At 38.5% G+C, this 18870-nt stretch overlaps 1 long non-coding RNA gene across 1 annotated transcript; it reads left to right on the top strand.

Moving 5' to 3' along the window:
- The first annotated feature begins 13263 nt into the window (after window positions 1-13263).
- On the top strand, window positions 13264-15658 carry LOC127075995 (uncharacterized). The gene is made up of 2 exons (XR_007786737.1): window positions 13264-14025; window positions 14208-15658. It is a non-coding gene; the product is annotated as an uncharacterized LOC127075995 (long non-coding RNA).
- The last annotated feature ends 3212 nt before the right edge of the window (window positions 15659-18870 follow it).

Here is an 18870-nt window from a genome sequence, read left to right as displayed (position 1 = left end):
ACTGCTTGAATAGGTTGAACCGGTTGAACTTGTGCCACCGTTTGAGTGTCAAGAGCCATTTTCTTGATTCTTCTCTCTACTTCAGCTGTTATTTGATCTTCCATCTTCACAACTTGATTTGCTAGCTTGAGATCAATGATACCTTCAGATTGACTTACACTGCGGTCATAGAGCTCCAGATGCTCATTTTCTATAATGGCTTCAATGATTTTCTTTATTCCAGTGGCTGTTGTAAAATTTGTTGAGCCATCGGCAGCTGTGTCTATGAGTTGCTTAGTCTTCATTCTAAGGCCATTCACAAAATTTTGCATATGTTCAGTTGCATCTATGTTATGAGTAGGACATGCAACCAACAATCGCTTGAACCTCTTGTAAGCGTCTCCGAGTGACTCTCCTTCCTTCTGTCTGAAATTAACAATATCATATATCTTACGGATATACACAGAAGCAGGGAAGCACTCATTCAAAAATGTTGTCTCCATTTGTTGCCAAGTTGTAATGCTTCCCGCGGGTAAAGAGTAAAACCATTCTTCGGCATCTTCCAATAGTGTAAACGGAAACATCACCACCTTTTTAGCTTCCTCTGAGTGTCCCTCAATTTTCAACGATGTCGTCATGGTTAGAAATCTTTGTAAATACTTGTTGGCATCTTTATTGATTTTTCCGGAGAACGGTCTCCTTTCGAGTCGACGAATCGTTGAAAGGTGTAGCTGAAAATGATCAACATTTACTGGTTGGTTCATAATTGTTAACCTTCCAGTAGGAGCATTTGCACCTTCATAGTCACCCAGAAGTCTTTCCACGGGAGGTGGAGCTTCAGCCATTGGTTCAGAAACGGTTTCGGAGTCTTCCGAATGAACTAAAACAACTTCTTCTTTTTCAGACTCAGAAATAATGGGGGATGCTTCTGAATGTTCCAGTCTAGCTTTTCGTTGTCTTGCACGCAATAGTCTTTTTGGTTCTGCGTCAAAAAGAAATTCAGCTGAGGCCTTACCTCGCATACACAGATTAGACAATTATTAGAATTTATAAAAATAAATAATAGTACAGAGAAATAAATTTTTTGGTCGCTGAGCAACAAAATTTCAATTGAATTATTATTCAACTTATACTTTGGCAATCCCCGGCAACGCCACCAAGGGACAGGTTTTGGATGAGATGAATGCGATGATGCAACGCATGATATTGCATTATCCGTACCCGCCCCCACCTCCTCAATAAACATTGTGAGTACCCCTCTTATCTTGACAATAAACATTGCGGACAAAGTTTGGTTCAAGTGTGATGGTGGGGGGGGGGGGTTATTGTTTTGTATTTTATTTTAGTTGTGTTTGTTTGCTTTGTTACTTTGTTTTGTCTTTGTGTGTCTGTTTTATTTCCTTAAGTTACAGATAAAAGTGGATTCTACTGGATAAATGATGGACTAGTGACCAGTGAGGGAAAGATGCAACCCTGGATTTGCTCCCGAGGCAACTTGGAAGTTGATACAGCTGAGAAAGAAAATGTTGGACGCAACTTGGCAACTCTAGACCGAAAGAGGGGAAGGTAAACCCAAGCTGAAAAAGAAGTTGTTTGTCATAAAGAGTGGTTTGGAGCCTGCAAGCTTATCCAACATGGTGAGTGATCCGCTGTCGCACACGGGTCAAAAACGAGTAATAAAATATAGTAAACGGGAAGCGACACCTCGAGTATCGTATCGCAAGGATTCTTGTACTATTCTTAACCTAATGAAATCGATTTAAGGGGGGTTTATGTTTTAGTGGTCGATTTAGAAAACAAAGCAAAAAAAGTGATTAAAAAAAAGTGATTATAAGATAAGTCAATCTACTGTTTTCGGTTTCCGGCTAATCATTGGTTTTTACCTACCAATTCCCTAAGCAGCTTCAATCTCTATTCGATTCAAATACGATTGACAAGCGCAATAGATATATGATAGATTTATATTCCTATATTCCGAATTAAGCAAACGGATAAATACAATCGTGAATTAAGCAAACACGATTTAGAAACGCAATTTAACGACAAAGCGACGAAAACGGCGATTAATAGTTAAGAATGCAATCATACGAATTTAATCAAAAATCATTCCACAAAATACAGATTAAGCAAACGTAATTTAATAGAATAGAATTGAAAGAGAACGAAATTAAATTGATAGAATAAAAACCTCAAAGCCTTGGAAATTCCGTTACAGCAAATTGACTCTAGGAGAATAGTTCCTCTTCATGATCGTACAAAAGCAAAAAGTTATCGTGAATAATGTGTATTTGCTACAGTACCGCGGCTGTCCTTTTAAACAGAATAAGGGTTTCACTAATAATTCAAACTGGGCCGGAAAACCTAAATTCGGCCCAACAAATGGCCCAAAAGAAAATATTTCCTAAAGTATGAAACTTCAACTAATTAATTGAGACGTCTGCACTCCGAATCAGATTTTGGCTTCAACATAAAGGTTGTAGCTCTTTCTCTTAACTTTCCAATGACTGGTAACACGCCTCAATCTGATACTCCTAGCTCCAGTTATGAATTTATTCGTGCAGACTACTAATGCTGAAAATAAACTGCGAAAAACAAATAAGTGTAAAAATAAGATAAATTATAAAAACACATTAAAAGGGAAAACTAACCAAACTAAAACATGGAAATGCATAATTATAAATATAGAAGAATGTGCATCAAAATGCACTGATCAGTGAGATTTCAACATAACCAAACACAAAAGAGCGTATTCAGGTATGACTTTATCTCTCTAATTTTGCGTAAGTTCTACTGATACAGCACAATACAAATACGCACACTGAGACACGTTGTTTGTTTTCACCCTTTAGCCTTTCTAGCCATCCATATTGTTATATTTATCCTTTGTTAACCCCGTTGAGCCTGTACCCCCTAGTTTGTGAAAACCGTCATGTTAGCCATAAGCCAAACACTTCCTACCTTCGCTCGGCATGACTGTTATAGTGTAAAATTCGTGCAAAAAGATAAGTTTGGGGTGGTGATCCTTAGAAAAAATTGAAAAAGGGCAAGTGCAACAAAAAGAAAAAAAAAGTGTGTAGAAACATTCGCTTCTATCGAAAAAAAGAGAAAAGAAATGAAAAATAAAAATGAAGTATAAGCACTTGCCTAAGTCATAGACTTGTGCATTAATGTGATACTTAAAAGAAAAATTGAGTGGAAAAGAGTCAAGTTGGACAAAACCCCATAAAATAATTTGTGCACAAAGAAAAGCAACAACATGAATGCCGAGTTCTAAACTTTTGTCATCCATTTTCTTGTTTACCCCCACCGTACCTAAGCCCCGTTACAACCCGAAAGACCTCTAAAAGTGTGTGAATTTGGTTTGTGTAGTTAACATAGAATCTATTCAAAAATTAAGAGTTGATATTGCATACCTTGATATCATGAGTGCTAAACACTTTAACCCCGAGAGATTTGGTGAGTGGTGTGAAGAAGTTTGCAAGTGAAGGAACACTCTGATATGATAATGTAGTGGATAGTTCAAATGGGTGAACTAGAAGCTTAATCGGGAAGGAGGAAGATAAGTTGCAAATAGCATCAGCTGTATTGTGGAAAGAAGAAAATCCATGGTTGACCTTTGTGTTGTCTCTTACATCACTTGAGGACAAGCAATCAGATCAGTTTAAGATTGTGATCGGTCACCATTTGCACTTAGTTTTCATCATCCATCCAACATGAATCTTCAAGAATCGGTAACACTTTGTTCTTTCTTTTAGTTGATTTCTTAAGTTTATCGCATTTTATAAATTTCTGCTTGTTTTATGTTGTATTAGTAGTTCATCTCTTTTTGTCGCATTTTATGCATTTCTGTGGTAGTGCTGTTTGGTTTCCAGGTCTAATAATAAGCCCGAAAGATGCGCACCGGAAGAATGGAAGTCAACGACATCGTGCAAAGCGAGAAAAGGCAAAAAAAAGGGCTGACATGGGTGCTCGTGTCAACTGACACGGCCCGTGTCAGTATGTGCAGAATACAAATTGTGGAATCCAGAAACCAGGGGGCTGACACGGGTGCCCGTGTCAGCTGACACGACCCGTGTCAGCAAGGGATGAAGAATTTGAGTTTACAGAGATCCAACACGGGGGCCCGTGTCACCTGATACGGCCCGTGTTGGCCAATTCGCCCCGTTTGCTGATTTTAAATGTTTTGATCCTTGTGTACGTCCGGAGGGAAGTCTGGGTATTTCACGATGTTTTTAGTTGATTGGAAACTATTTAGTCTGCATTTTGGTGAAGAGAGAGGACACTTTTGATCGTACAAGAAAAAGACGGAAAGGAGAAGCGAGCTTTCAAGGTGTTTAGAGAAGAAAAGATCTTCAAGATCGGAAGAGATTGAAGATCAACCTTCATCAACAACAAATTATAATGTCTCTATTTTGTAATTTACTGTCTTTGAATATTATGAGAAGCTAAATCCCCCAATGCTAGGGGGTGTCCCTGAATTGCTACTGTATGAACACTTTTTCTATGTTTTTATGATCATCGACGTTTTCTTAATTCAAATTATTATACAACGTTCTTAATGCTTTATTTTATCGGACAAATGGAATTTTGATCTCTGGTTAAGCTTTAGGTCGGACAAACCACCTTATCGCTTGTTGTATAATAATACTTCGGTTTAATCACTTAGGAATAAGGATCAAACCGTAGTAGTTGTTAATTCTTGATCAATCGCATATTTCGTAACGTCATTTTGAATAACTAAGGAATTAGGATTGAAATTGACTGTTAATGGTTTTCGGCTAAGGAATTAAAGAAAAGAATTCTTGAGAATCGGTTTTGAATAATTACAACATAGGCGTTATATAATATGGAAGTAGTGTAGTACAAAGCAATTCACACATCTTGCCTTAGCATGCTTTCTCATATCGTTTAACATCTTTTTATACGCTTTATATAATTTATTCTCATTCTTATCATTTTGAAAACAATCATCAAACCCCCTATGATCTTTTGTTCAATGGAATTATTGTAAAGATTTGTACTTATTACACAGTCCTCGAGATTGATACTCGGGAGAATTCCCATTTTACTACTACATCGATGCAAATAGTATACTTGCTATTTTACCGATCAACTCCCTAGGAGTACCTGGGACACTTTGGGTGCTAACACCTTCCCTCTGTGTAACCAACCCCCTTAATTGTAATCTTTGGCATTTTATTAGTTTTGATTTGAAAACTTCTTATCTTTGGGTTTTGTTCATACTTTTCCCTTTTCCTTTGGAACCAATAAAAGCGCGGTAGAGACTCTGGTTTTATTGACGTTAAGCTTATCCATAGCTTAGTGGTCATGAATTTACCGCTACAGAAATTAAGTGGCGACTATGCAGTGGAGTAGTCCTTAGTGGGTTTAGCCTACTTTTTATGTGTATATATTTGTATATTTGATGTTTGTATATTTGTCTGTGTGATATAATCTGTCTGTTGTGCTTGGTGATCTCTGAGTGGTGAGATAAGTTCTAACCCGAACTTGAGTGCAATTAAGATAGGAGGATGGTATAGTCATGTTCGACTTGTGTGGAGTAGTCCTTAACAAGTTGCCTTGAGATCTATCTACTTAGTGGAGACTCTTTTGGAGTTATTGATGTCACACAAGTTATTTGTGGATAGACATTACTTTCTCTGATTTGGGGTCCAAGAAGCTGAGAACCGTAGAACATTTAACCCAACTTTGCCTATTTAGGACGTAGTGCGGAGACTGTTCAAGTGTAGACTTGATAACAGATGTTACACGACACTACACGAGTTCCTCTTGAGAATATTATGGGTTGATGAGTCAGTCATCCTAACCTGTAATATCCGATAGATGGGATTAAGACTCTAGGAACTTTTTAAAACATGAACTACGGGTTTTTATCCTTAGTACACTCCTTTGGGATGGTTCTTAACCTGACTCAATGCTCGTGACTCACAATAAACCCTTTGATTCTTGGTTGATCCGATCAAGTCTTGTTAATATCAATGGAACTTGGGTGTTGATAAGATGAAAACCATAATCCACCAAAATGGATGATTGATCTTGATGATGACTTGATCCATCCCTTGACCTTTGTTTGTGTTTGCCTTGTGTGTGATCCCTTGTTTGTGATTGTTGCATTCATGCATACATGTGCATCATAACATTCATCACAGAAAAATAAATTTCAAGGAACTAAGGTCTTGTTTGCAAATATTTTCATACCATGGATTGTGGGCGAAGGAACGCTAAGAAGTACAGTTTCAGATGTCCCGATTTGAAAGAGCTAAGGAAGTTGTCATCCTTTTTACTAGATCCCTTGGACTTCAAGCAACGTCATGGGAAGCTTTTATCTGTGTTATCTATTGATGTGGTCGAAGAACTTCTAAGCTGGTAGTGTGGACGCTTTTGAAGTCATCTTTGTTTTGCTCATCTATGGTTTGGCTTTGTTCCCTAACATTGACGGTTTTATTGATGTTAACGTCATTAGAATCTTCTTGATTTGGAATCATGTTCCTACTCTGTTGGGTGACATGTATTTCTCTTTGCATTTAAGGAAATCTAAAGGTGGTGGGATTATTGTTTGTTGTGTTCCTCTTCTGTACAAGTGATTTATTTTGCACTTGCCTCAGACACTTGCTTTCCTGGAGAACAAACAATGTCTAAGGTGGTCCCAGAGGCTTATGTCTCTCACTAATAATGATATTGTTTGGTATGACTCTGCATTGAGTAGCTTGGATAATATTGACAATTGTGGTGAGTTCTCTAATATGCCTCTCATTGGTACACAAGGAGGAATCAACTACAACCTTGCTTTGGCTCGTCGTCAACTTAGGTTCCCCTTGAGAGACAAACCTAATAACACTCAGTTAGAAGGTATTTTCTATCAAGAGGTAAAGATCCCCAATATTTGAAGCAGAAGATGACACATGCTTGGCATAATATGCATAGGAAAGGAAGATCTGAGTTTGGTCCGCGTAACTGTGTAGCTTTGGAAGCTTACACTATTTGGGGGAAGAAGAGAGCTTTGGAGTTGAAGATGTCGTATGCTTGTGAAAGACCTATGTCTTTGGTTGTGGCTGAGCCCTCAACTCTCCCTAACCAAGATATATAGGAGTTGGAAGATGCACTCACCAAGATGAAGAAAGATAAAGATATGTGGGAAGAGCGGTTTCATGCTTTAAGCCGAAAGCATGAGGAGTTGTAGCTTGAGTCGAGAGACAAGGATGCACTTATTGAATTTCTTGAAGACCGAGCAGTGAAGAGACCGAGAGAGCCAGAGGGTCCACCTTCCTCTAGTATGCCTCATCCTTCTAGTGTTTGGAATAAGATTGTTGATCATCTTGCCCTTGAGAAGGCTCAGATGAAGACATCCTTTGAGTCCGAAATTCGATGCATCCGAAGGAAGTACGCACCCGTATCCAGATCATCTAATATTGTTGCTAAGGGATCCTTAGGATGGTTAGTTTCCTTTTCTCTTCTATTTGTATTTTGGTTTCTGAAATTGTACTCAATGTATTCCTTCCAAATTTTATAAATACAAAGAGATGTTATGGTCAATCGAAATGTTGCTATTGTTATTATTTAAAATTTACAAATAAAATTTCATATGTTCCTTGAAATTTAAATAAACAAAAACATTGCATCTCATGCATCATTTGTATAGCAAGTTTTCTTTCTCCAGATGTCTTACCGGTTATTCTTCTGTGCTTCAGCCAAGCTGACTCACCGATACAACACTCACACTAATCAACCGAAGATCATGGAGTACTTAGAGCAAGAGAATAGAGAGCTGAAGGATGAAATTGCACAGTTAACTCTAATGATGGAGTTTGTTCTTGCTGTGCAAAATCAGTCTTCACCAACTCCTGTAACTTCTCCCCAGAGGACTGTTATTTCTGAGGTTGCTACCTCAGTTGTTCCTATTGCTGCCAGCCAATCCGGTCCTTCCATGCCTGCTGGATTCCCTTGGGGAATGCCATCAAATTTTATGCCTGAAGGGTATGCACTCACTTTTGTTTCTCTGTCGGCATCTAGCCCGGTCATGACAGTGCCACCTCCAGTCGTTCATACTTTGCCTCGTGTTGAGGATACCATCTACCATGCTGATCCATCTAAGGGCCCAGACGTGTATGAGAAAATGGGAAGAGTGCTGCTGAGCTCGGCCTAATGCCTAATGTGAAAATCCTAATGAAGTTCAAAGTCCCTGACTTTGAAAAGTATAAGGGAAATACTTGTACACTAAGTCACCTTGTGATGTACGCCAGAAAGATGTCAACTTAAACTGATAATGATCAGTTGTTGATTCACTACTTCCAAGACAGTTTGACTGGTGTTGCTTTGAGATGGTATATGGGGTTAGATAGTGCAAGTGTCCGTACTTTCAATGACTTGGGAGAAGCATTTGTCAAGCAGTACAAATACAACACTGATATGGCGCCTGATAGAGACCAGCTGGGGTCTATGTCTCAGAAGGATAAGGAGACATTCGAAGAGTATGCCCAGAGGTGGAGGGAACTTGCTGCCCAGATTAGTCCGCCATTGGAAGAAAAGGAGATGACGAAGATCTTCCTGAAGATTATGAGTTTTCTTTATTACAAACGTATGATTGCCAATGCCCCCAATGACTTTACCGAAATGGTAAACATGGAGATGAGGTTAGAAGAAGAAGTCTGTGAGGGACGTCTGTCTAAAGAAGAAGCATCGTCTAACAAGAAGTATAGGGGTAGTTTCTCCAAGAGGAAGGAGGGGGAAACTAATTCAGTAACTGTGGGGAGGCAGAGGATGCCTCATATCAGAAATAGTTCTCAACCTCATTAACATCAACACCAAGTTTCATCAGGGATCCCTGTATTTTCCAACATGTCCAATAATCAATCAGCAACGACAACGTCAACAACAACCGCAATGAAGAACCAACTATAACAGCAACAATAATAAACAAAAAAAATTTGAGAGGAAGAAGGTCTCCTTTGACCCTATTCCTATGTCCTATGCAAAATTATATCCATCTTTGGTTCTCAAGAACCCCATCCAACCAAGAAATCCTCCTCAGATTCCTGAGCCACTTCCATGGTGGTTCAAACCTGAACTTCGATGTGTCTCTCACCAAGGAGCCCATGGCCACGACATCGAGAACTATTACCCATTGAAGTACGAAGTATAAAAGCTTGTGAAGAGTGGGATGGTGTCCTTTGAGGACCGAGCGCCTAATGTGAGATCTAATTTGTTGCCTGCTCATGGTAATGCTTCAGTCAACATGGTGGACGGCTGTCCAGGGAATTTCTGAGTACTCGATGTACAACATATCCGTAGGTCGTTGGTGGAAATGCATAGAACCTTGTGTTTGATCAGTGACTATGAGCACGACCATGATGGTTGTGCAATCTGTAGTGTGAACCCCTGTGGGTGGATGATTGTCAAGAGGGATATCCATAGATTAATGGATGAGAATGTAATCAAGATTCAACAATTGAGGGATATAGATTATGTAAATGTAATTGTGTCGGTGTTTAAGACTCCTGAGAGGGTAGTTATCCAGTTCAACAACAACAACAACAACAATGTTAATAGATCGGTATCACCGTTGGTAATACGGTTAGTGGGCCCTATTCTGTATACATCCGATAAAGCTCTGCCTTATCAGTATAACGCCACAATGATGGATAATGGTCAAAAGGTTCCTTTACCAGTCACAGATTCTGTAGTGAATATTACTGATATTACGAAGGTGACCCGTAGTGGTCGTGTATTTTGTCTGGTTTTTCCAAAGGAGGTAGAAGACGCTGCAGCAAGTAAGAAAACAGAAGTGCCAGTGGCAAATCCAGTTAGTACTTCAGTATGTCAGTCTGGTGAATCCAGCAAACTGAAGGCTAATGATGATGATGAAGTTCTAAAGCTGATAAAGAGAAGTGAATTTAATATGGTGGAGCAGCTGCTCCAAACCCCGTCAAAAATCTCTGTGTTGTCCTTATTGATGAATTATGAGGCACATAGGGAGGCGTTGCAGAAGGTGCTCGAGCAGGCTTACGTTGAGCATGATGTTACTGTGGATCAGTTTAACCATATTATTGCCAACATTACTTCTTGCAATAACTTGAGCTTTTGTGATGAAGAGCTTCCCGAGGAAGGCAGAAATCACAATCTGGTACTCCATATTTCAATGAACTGCAAGGAGGATGTTATGTTCAATGTGTTGGTTGACACTGGGTCTTCTTTGAACGTGCTTCCAAAGTCAACTATGTCCAGACTTTCTTATCAAGGCGCCCAATTGAGGTACAGTGGCATAATTGTCAAAGCATTTGATGGTTCCCGTAAAACTGTCATTGGTGAAGTGAACCTTCCAATTACGATAGGTCTGAGTGATTTCCAGATTACTTTCCAAGTAATGGATATCCACTCGGCCTACAATTTTTTATTAGGAAGGCCATGGATTCATGAAGCTGGAGCTGTGATGTCTACTATACACCAGAAGCTTAAATTTGTGAAGAACGGAAAACTTGTCGTTATTGGTGGAGAAAAAGCACTTCTGGTGAGCCATTTGTCGTCTTTTTCTTATGTTGAAGTTGAAGAGGAGGTTCGAACGCCGTTCCAAGCCTTGTTTATTACTGATGAAGTAAGGAAATCTGGGGCACCTGTGTCCTCTTTAAAAGATGGATACAAGGCTATTGAGGCTGGCAACAATGATCAGTGGGGCCGTGTGATAGAGATTGTTGAGAACAAGAATAAGGCTGGATTGGGATTTCAACCAGGGCCATTCAACATCAAATCTGAAGATGTGCAATAGAGTTTCCACAATGGAGGGTTCATTCATGGGAATGATCAACACTCAGCTACTGTGATTGAGGACGATGAAGATGAAGCTTGCGCCAACTTTGTGATGCATGGCAAGACTTGCAACAATTGGGTTGTTGTTAATGTTCCTACTATTATTCATCGCTCTAAGTATTTTTTTTCTTCATTTTTTAAGAAAGTTCTTCTCCTATTCCTAAGGAAGAAGAGAATATTGTTGGACATTTCAATTATCATCAATAAAATACAATTTTATTCATCCACATCTATGATGTTTTATTTTTTACTTTTTGCTTTTTTGAAAATGGTAATCACAAAAAAACATTGAAGCGCCGAGAAAAATACAGAGTCGCCACCGAATTTTATTTATTCCAAAGGAAAGGGAAAATAGCGATAAAACCCCAAATGAGAGAAACGGTTTCGCAACCTAGAGCAGATTCGGAAGTCGGTTATGCGAGGGGTAGGTATTAGAACCCCTCACATCCATGGTACTCCATGGGAACCACTTCCTCGTATCAAATGTGTATGGATATTTATTTATATGTAAGTTGCTTGCTATTAAGAATGAGGTGAAGGAATAAGGTGGGAGAGAAAATAGGTTTTAAGTTAGTGTGCTCGCCAAGGATTTGGGCCCTCGTGCCTACGTATCCCCATACATGCAATAAGGAAGTCAGAGCTTCGTAGTTCGGCTCAAAAATGGTGTATTTGTTTGGTTGTTTTTACTGAACAGTATTGACGTTCGCGCGCTACTGTTCACTTGCTTGTATACTCTGTCATGGGAGTGGAAAGTACTTGCTTGTTTGCGGTAAAGTGGATACGCTTGGTTCACACTCTAGCAGCTAAACATTACTTGCTCACACATGGAGGCTTAAGCTTCATTCATGGTAGAACGGAAGTAACACGTCTTTATTGAAAGGTTTGAATAGAGTGCACTAAGGCAAAAGATGATTTGATTTATTGGGATCGATTTTATGCATGGAGACAAACATTAGACCCTTGGCTAGGTACAGTCAACGGTCCAATAACTCGGGAGTTGAGAGGACAATGTTGTCCCAACCACTCTTTTTCATCCAAAAAAGAGATTTGATTATGAAAGGAGTTTGGTAAGTTTAATCATTGGAACTTAGAGGGAGATAAGTCTCTAACCTTTGACTAAGTACAATCAACAATCAAAGTACTTGGGAATCGAGAGGACAATGGAATCCTGACTATTCTTTTTCTTCCTCATAGCGCCTAGATCTAACTTGTTTGAATCATTAGATGTTTTAAGGGGGAAAGTCAAGTGTCGGGTCCTCAGGCTAGGTACGACCGACAACCCAATTACTTGAATGTTGTGTACAAATACGTACACCCCATTTGCATTCCAATTTGTTATGAAAATGTTTTGAAAAAGGAACTTGATGTTGGATCAAGCATTTGAGTTTATTATGAAAATAGTGAGTGAAGGAATGGAGGTGAGAGATAGAATGAGTTTGGGAAGAGAATGGAGGTGAGAGATAGAATGAGTTTGGGAAGAGAATTGAGAAGATGTGAATAATGGATCATGGAATGGATGGAGAATGCTTGACGTTGGATCAAGCATTCACGTTGCAATGGTGTGAGTTTTACTCGGAAAACAACTTGACGTTGAATCAAGTACCTTTTGTTTTCTTTTGAAAGGCTTTGGTTTATAGTTTTGTATTTTTTCTTGGTTATTAACATGTATAGTAAACTAGCTAGAAAGCGATAAATCTAAGCTATTACATGACTAAGGGGAGGGGGAACATTTAACCCACAATGGGGGATGGATTCACATAACACAATGGAAAGGGAATGAAAGGAAAATACAAGTTATAAACTAAACTATGTACCATGCCTAAGGCATATAAGTGACATGGTACTTCAAACAATACAAAGCTATTGAATAAAACGAAATGGTTAGTAGCATGGCTAGCTAGGAATGAGCTTGCATCTCCAAGTCATATGTGGCAACACAAGGTAACAAACGAATTTGCATGAGATAAAGTAAGAATGATGCAACGATATGTACGTACATACAATGGTTATAATCGATTCGCAAGGTAATGGATTAATCAATGAAAAGTAATCAAAGATCTATCCTATGATCAAGGCAAATGAAATTAGACATACAAAGTACTCATCGCCTAAATTGAAATAGGATTTCCAATTTAATAAAAATGATCATAAACCAACGAATCGATTAAATGGACAATTAAAATGACTATTAATTCTAAAAGTTAAAATCTACCTAAACATGCATTAGGATCAAAATCAATCGAATATGACAATCACAATCTAAACTCTAGAATCAAATCTAATGACTATGATTATACAAATCAAATGTAGTGGAAATTAACCTAAGGTCTAACCATGGCGAAATCAACCATTAACCATATAAAATCCACACAAAATCCACAAAAAGAAATAACGAGATTTAATGACTAAAATCTAATCATGGCAAAGTTAATCAAGTAAAAATTAATTCTGGAAAATTAAGAAATTAAACCTAATCTAACAATCGATTAAACCTAATTTCTATATCCTAATTACCTAATTAAACCTAATTAAGAAATAGACTAATCATCACTAAAATGACTCAAATTCTAAGAGTTATCTAATGTTTCTAATCAGGATTAACAAAAAGACATTGTCATTAATCAAATTAACAACTAGAATTAAAGTAGGTTAATTAAGAATTAATGAGGAATTATTGATGGATTAGAAAGAACTAACACATGGGCCAGAGGGGGTAAGGTGGAAAAACGGATGAGGGGTGGATAAGCCCACGAGGACGCTTGGGCCAAGAAAAAAGCTGGCAAAAAAACTCAATCTCAAAACACCCAAAACCGGATTCACCTGAATATCCATCAAGATGCACTTTCACGTTTAAACAAGCCAAAACAAATGCTCCGGTCAATAGCGAAAAAGACGATTCACCATCAGCGTCGAATCTCCCACGGTGGCCACATGAATCAACACGAACTCAACGCGAAATTCAATATCTCTTCTTCAATTCATATTGCATCGTTGCTTCGCTTCCGTTTCAATGTGTTATGTTGCAGAATGAAGATTGAGCTTTATCCGGATTTGTGCGTTGCGGTGGTAGATGGAGAAGAAGATGCTCCGCGTTCGTGTGTCGCGTGTGAGATGAATTTCGAAGTCCGTTCGTGTTGCACACTGAGGTGGCGATGATGAATCGTAGCCTTCTTGATTGAACCGCGATGATGATGACTGAAGGGAGATATTGGATTCTTGAGGATGGTAAAGTGCAATGCCTTTTCTTTTTTCCTTTGTTCGATTTCTTCTTTTTCGGTTTCTTCTTCTTTTCTTCTACTACTGAGTTTTCTTTCTCTTTGTGTTGCTGTGTTGGTTGCTCTACTGAGCTGCGATTCCGGCTTGGGTTCGAAGAGATTTTAAGGGTGGCTGTTTCTGGTTTTCTGCAGGTTGAGGCTAAAGAAGAGGTTGTCATGAGGTTCTGTTAGAGGAAGAGATAGAATTTCCGGTTGGGATTTTGGTTGGTTAGTTAGTTTTTTGGAATTCAATTACGGTTGTTGGAGGTTGAAGTTGTTAAGATGCAGTTCGAAGTTGTTATGAAGGTTAGAGATTTCTGTTTTGAAGGTTTTGGTCTTTGGTTGGCAGTTAGGAGTTAGTTGCCGGTTGGTTAAAGTTGAGCGAATTCGGTTAACAGTTGTGTCAATTCTTGGTTTGGAGGTTAACAATTTTTCTGCATGAATTGGTTCTATTCCTTTTCTGTTTCTGTTGAGGATTTGAGCCTGAAAGATTAAGGGTGAAAAAGATGGTGGAGTTCAGTTATGTTTTGCCGGTTCCCGGTTCTGTTGGGTTCAGAGAGGGTTATTGAAGGGCTTGGTCTGAAGTTAATATTGTTATGTTTTTTGTGCAGGTTAGTTTATACGGTTTGAGGCGTTAGCTTGTTTTGGTTATGAGTTCAGTTTTTAGCCGAAAATTCGGCCTTTGGGATTGGCAGCTGCCGACTTCTTTTCCGTAGCTTGAAGCAACACCCTTGCATCCTTAATCATCCATTCGTAAGCATGGCTTCGTGGTTTGGAAGCATTCTCTAAGACCGGAGGTTCGGCGTCGGATACGAGTTCAACGACGACGATGGGGTCTTCGGTGGCCATTCGATAGGGAATTGAACAATAGATGTAGATAAGAGTTTGTTACAGTGAGAAGTGAAATGTTTTCGTATGTACATAATATTTTGGTTATGTTGGATTTAATGGTTGTAAAGGTTTACGGAATTGTGAAATGTTTTGCTTGGATTGGTTATAATTAGATAGCTATAGACTTAGATAGTAGTAGGAGAAGCAGGAAGATAATTGAAATTGACCGAGCGATCAAGAGTAGTATCATGATGGCTTCTGCCACCACCATCGTAATGTGAGCCGTCAATTGTGAAATATACAAGAAACCAAACCAGACGTACACTGCCGTCTCTTCACAAAGGTACCACCAAAATTGGCAATGATTACCCTGGCCAATGCAATTTCCAAGCCAAACACAGTGATGATCCAACTGAAGGACAAGTTTGTCACAATCATGACAACGCTTTACCCGTGGAGGCTGCTCCACATTGCAGTAGGTCCATGTTCTGCGACTGAAGAATACGTCCATGTTCTGATTGTTGATCCAGGAGGATACAATCCGGACACCAACTTTGACCAATATGTTGCATTGAGAGGTAAGGCTGGCCATGGGATAGAAAATGGTTCACACATGGACGGATGTCGACGAATCATAGAAATCAAGGACCGAGGCTTGTGAAGTGAAAGATAAGTCTTACATTTGGGTAGTGTAAATTATACTTGATCTTGGAATTGAACATTGTATGGTGAAATTTAGAATATGAATTGTAATGGTTTAGGTTTGTATTGAATGTATGGATTTGGAAAAGAAAAATGTGCTTAAGAATTTGTAAAATGGGTTTAAGTTTGGGTATAGGTAAATGGGTAGTGAAAAAAAGAAAATGTTGGAATTGGATAATTTGGACAAATGAGGTGGATTTGAAAAATGGATAACATGGTTAATGGATTTAATTGGAATTTGGTTAATTGGAATTAGAAAATGGATATTTGGTTTTAAATGGATAATGGAAATAAACTTGGATTAAAATGGATAATGGATATGAAAATGGATTGGATAAGTGGATTAAAGATTGGATATTGAAAATGAAGCGGTTATTGGATTGGATTTGAAATGGGTTGAAATGTGATTAGGAATGGGTTTAGAAATATGATGATTAAAAATGGACTGAAAATGATTAAGAAACAGTTTTTGGTAGAAGGTTGACTTTGGTCAACTGGTTGACCAAAAAGTCAACAATTGTCAAAAAGTCAACTTAGGTAAAAATGTTTGTTCTCTTGTGGAATGAATGTGGATATGACTGAAAAGTCCAATGTTCTTGAACCCAATGAAACGTGTCAATCCAAGATTCAAAATCCAATCAATCAAAGCCAACTAAATGATATTCAATCAAGCAACAGATTGTAGCATCTTGAATGAGTCTTAGCCAATGAATCAGAACCAACAACTAGATCATTTAATGAACCAAACGATATAATCGTGTCCATCATATGAACCCTAACCTGGAGACTTAACCTTCCATGCCTTGTGTGATAAAATCCTTGAACCCATGATTTTATGCTTTTCAAATGCAAGTGGAATGTATTCCGATACAATGGATATGTGGATGAGATAAATGCAAACCAGGAGATGCAAATGCTTAGGGTCAGTGACCTAAATGAACTTGTGAATGGTAGGGTGAATTTTGGGGTATGACTAACATAAATAAATAATAATCTTCCATCTGCATAATATTTGGTCACAATTCAATTCTCTAAAATCAAAATATCAAATCATTATGCAGGATGGTTCTCAAACCCATTGAATACAATGATCCTACTCCCTCTCCAAACTTTGATTTTCCTGTGTTTGAAGCTGAGGAAGAAATTGATGATGAAGAAGTATCTGATGAATTATCTCGTTTACTTGAGCACGAGGAAAAAGACATTCATCAGTTCAAAGAGCAGATTAAACTAGTTAACTTGGGTTCCAAAGATGATGTGAAGGAAGTCAAGATTGGGTTTGAACTGTGTCTAGAGGCTAAGAAGGGGTTGATTGATCTTCTTCGAGAGTATTCAGATGTGTTTGCTTGGTCCTATCAAGACATGCTTGGTTTGGATTCTGAGATTGTGGAGCATAGATTGCCGTTGAAGGTAGAATGCCTGTCGGTCAAGCAGACGTTAAGAAGAACTCATCCTGACATGGCAGTTAAGAACAAAGAGGAAATGCAGAAGCAGATCGATGTTGGTATTCTTGTTACCTCCGAGTATCCGCAGTGGGTGGCCAATATTGTGCTTGTGCCAAAGAAAGATGGAAAAGTCCGCATGTGTGTCGATTATAGAGATTTGAACAAAGCTAGTCCTAAAGATGATTTTCCTCTACGACGCATTGACATGTTGATAGATAATACAGCTAAATTTAAAGTCTTTTCGTTTATGGACGGATTTTCCGATTACAATCAAATCAAGATGGCACCTGAAGATATGGAGAAGACCACATTCATTACACCCTAGGGAACATTCTGTTATAGAGTGATGCCTTTCGGTTTAAAGAATGCTGGTGCAACATACCAGAGAGCTATGACCACTCTTTTCCATGATATGATGCACAAAGAGATCGAGGTTTACGTTGATGATATGATTTCCAAATCAAGTGATGAAGAAGAGCATGTTGAGAATTTGTTGAAGTTATTCAAGCGTTTGAGGAAATACAAACTCCACTTGAATCCCAATAAGTGTACATTTGGTTTCGTTATGGTAAGTTGTTGGGCTTTATTGTCAGTGAGAAGGGTCTTGAAGTTGATCTTGCCAAGGTCAAAGCAATACAAGAAATGTCTGCGCCCAAAACTGAGAAGCAAGTCAGAGGTTTTCTAGGCTGCTTGAATTATATCTCAAGATTTTATGTTTATTTTAGGTATTTATCGAATAAGAGATGTATAGGCAAGCAAAGTGGAAAATAGCAAAAAGGAAAGAAAAAAAGAGAAGAAAATGGAGAAAAATGGGAAGCATGACGCTCACCACACCAAATGAATGGTGGCGCCCACCACATGGATGTGTGGCGCCCGCCACATGGCTTTAGGAAGTGGTGGCGCCCACCTCACATAATGTGGCACCCGCCACAAAGCTTGGATGCATGGCGCCCATCACACTATCATATTCATAAATATAAAAGAGGATTCTAACATCCCTATCATATTAGGAAGAACATTCCTAGCCACTATCGGAGCTATTATAGATGTTAAGAAAGGCAAGCTAACCTTTGAAGTTGGTGAGGAAAAATTCGAATTTATTTTGGCACAATTCTTAAAGGCACCAGCTATAGACGATACATGTTGTCTATTGGATGTCATCGACGAATGTATAAGAGAAATGGAGAATCAACAAACATCATACTCCAAAATACTGAAAATTCCAAGGCCTCCTACTTTTGAAGATGAAAATTGGAGTAAGGAATACCAAGATGACAACCTAAGCGAATGCCTAGCACTAACGCCCGATCATATTGTAACACCTCAAAATTTGCCCTCCTCTCTTGGGACTAGCTTAACATATTGCATATCATTTTTAGGTCATTAGGCATTGCATATTGCATATCATGTGGTTACTGTAACACCCTTCTAAAATACCCCAAAAGTTTAGTTAAAATAACAAAATATATAAATCAGAGTAAATATGCAATTAAGGGTGTCACACAATTACTTCACACCATTCACCATGATAACTGTCATGCTCTTTTATTAATTCAAAACATAAAGCATTTGCACAATACGCAGCGGATAGAGATTAAATCAATCATGCAAAACATGTAGCATATTACATGTTAACTGGTTCACAACCAACAATAAAACATTTAAAACATCCCATCCCGATGTTACATCTACCAGAGCATGACCCACTAAGGAACTACACTAGACTCCAAGCACTAGCTCCTACTCAATCACTGCTCGTTACCTGAAAAATAATTGTAAGGGTGAGTTCCTCAATCGATATAATAAGCATTATAAAATATCATGCAATGTTAAGTAAT

Source organism: Lathyrus oleraceus, chromosome 4 (genome assembly GCF_024323335.1).
Source record: "Lathyrus oleraceus cultivar Zhongwan6 chromosome 4, CAAS_Psat_ZW6_1.0, whole genome shotgun sequence".
NCBI lineage: Eukaryota > Viridiplantae > Streptophyta > Magnoliopsida > Fabales > Fabaceae > Lathyrus > Lathyrus oleraceus.
The sequence above is the reverse complement of the archived record's forward strand: the minus strand, read 5'-3'. Positions and strand labels throughout refer to the sequence as shown.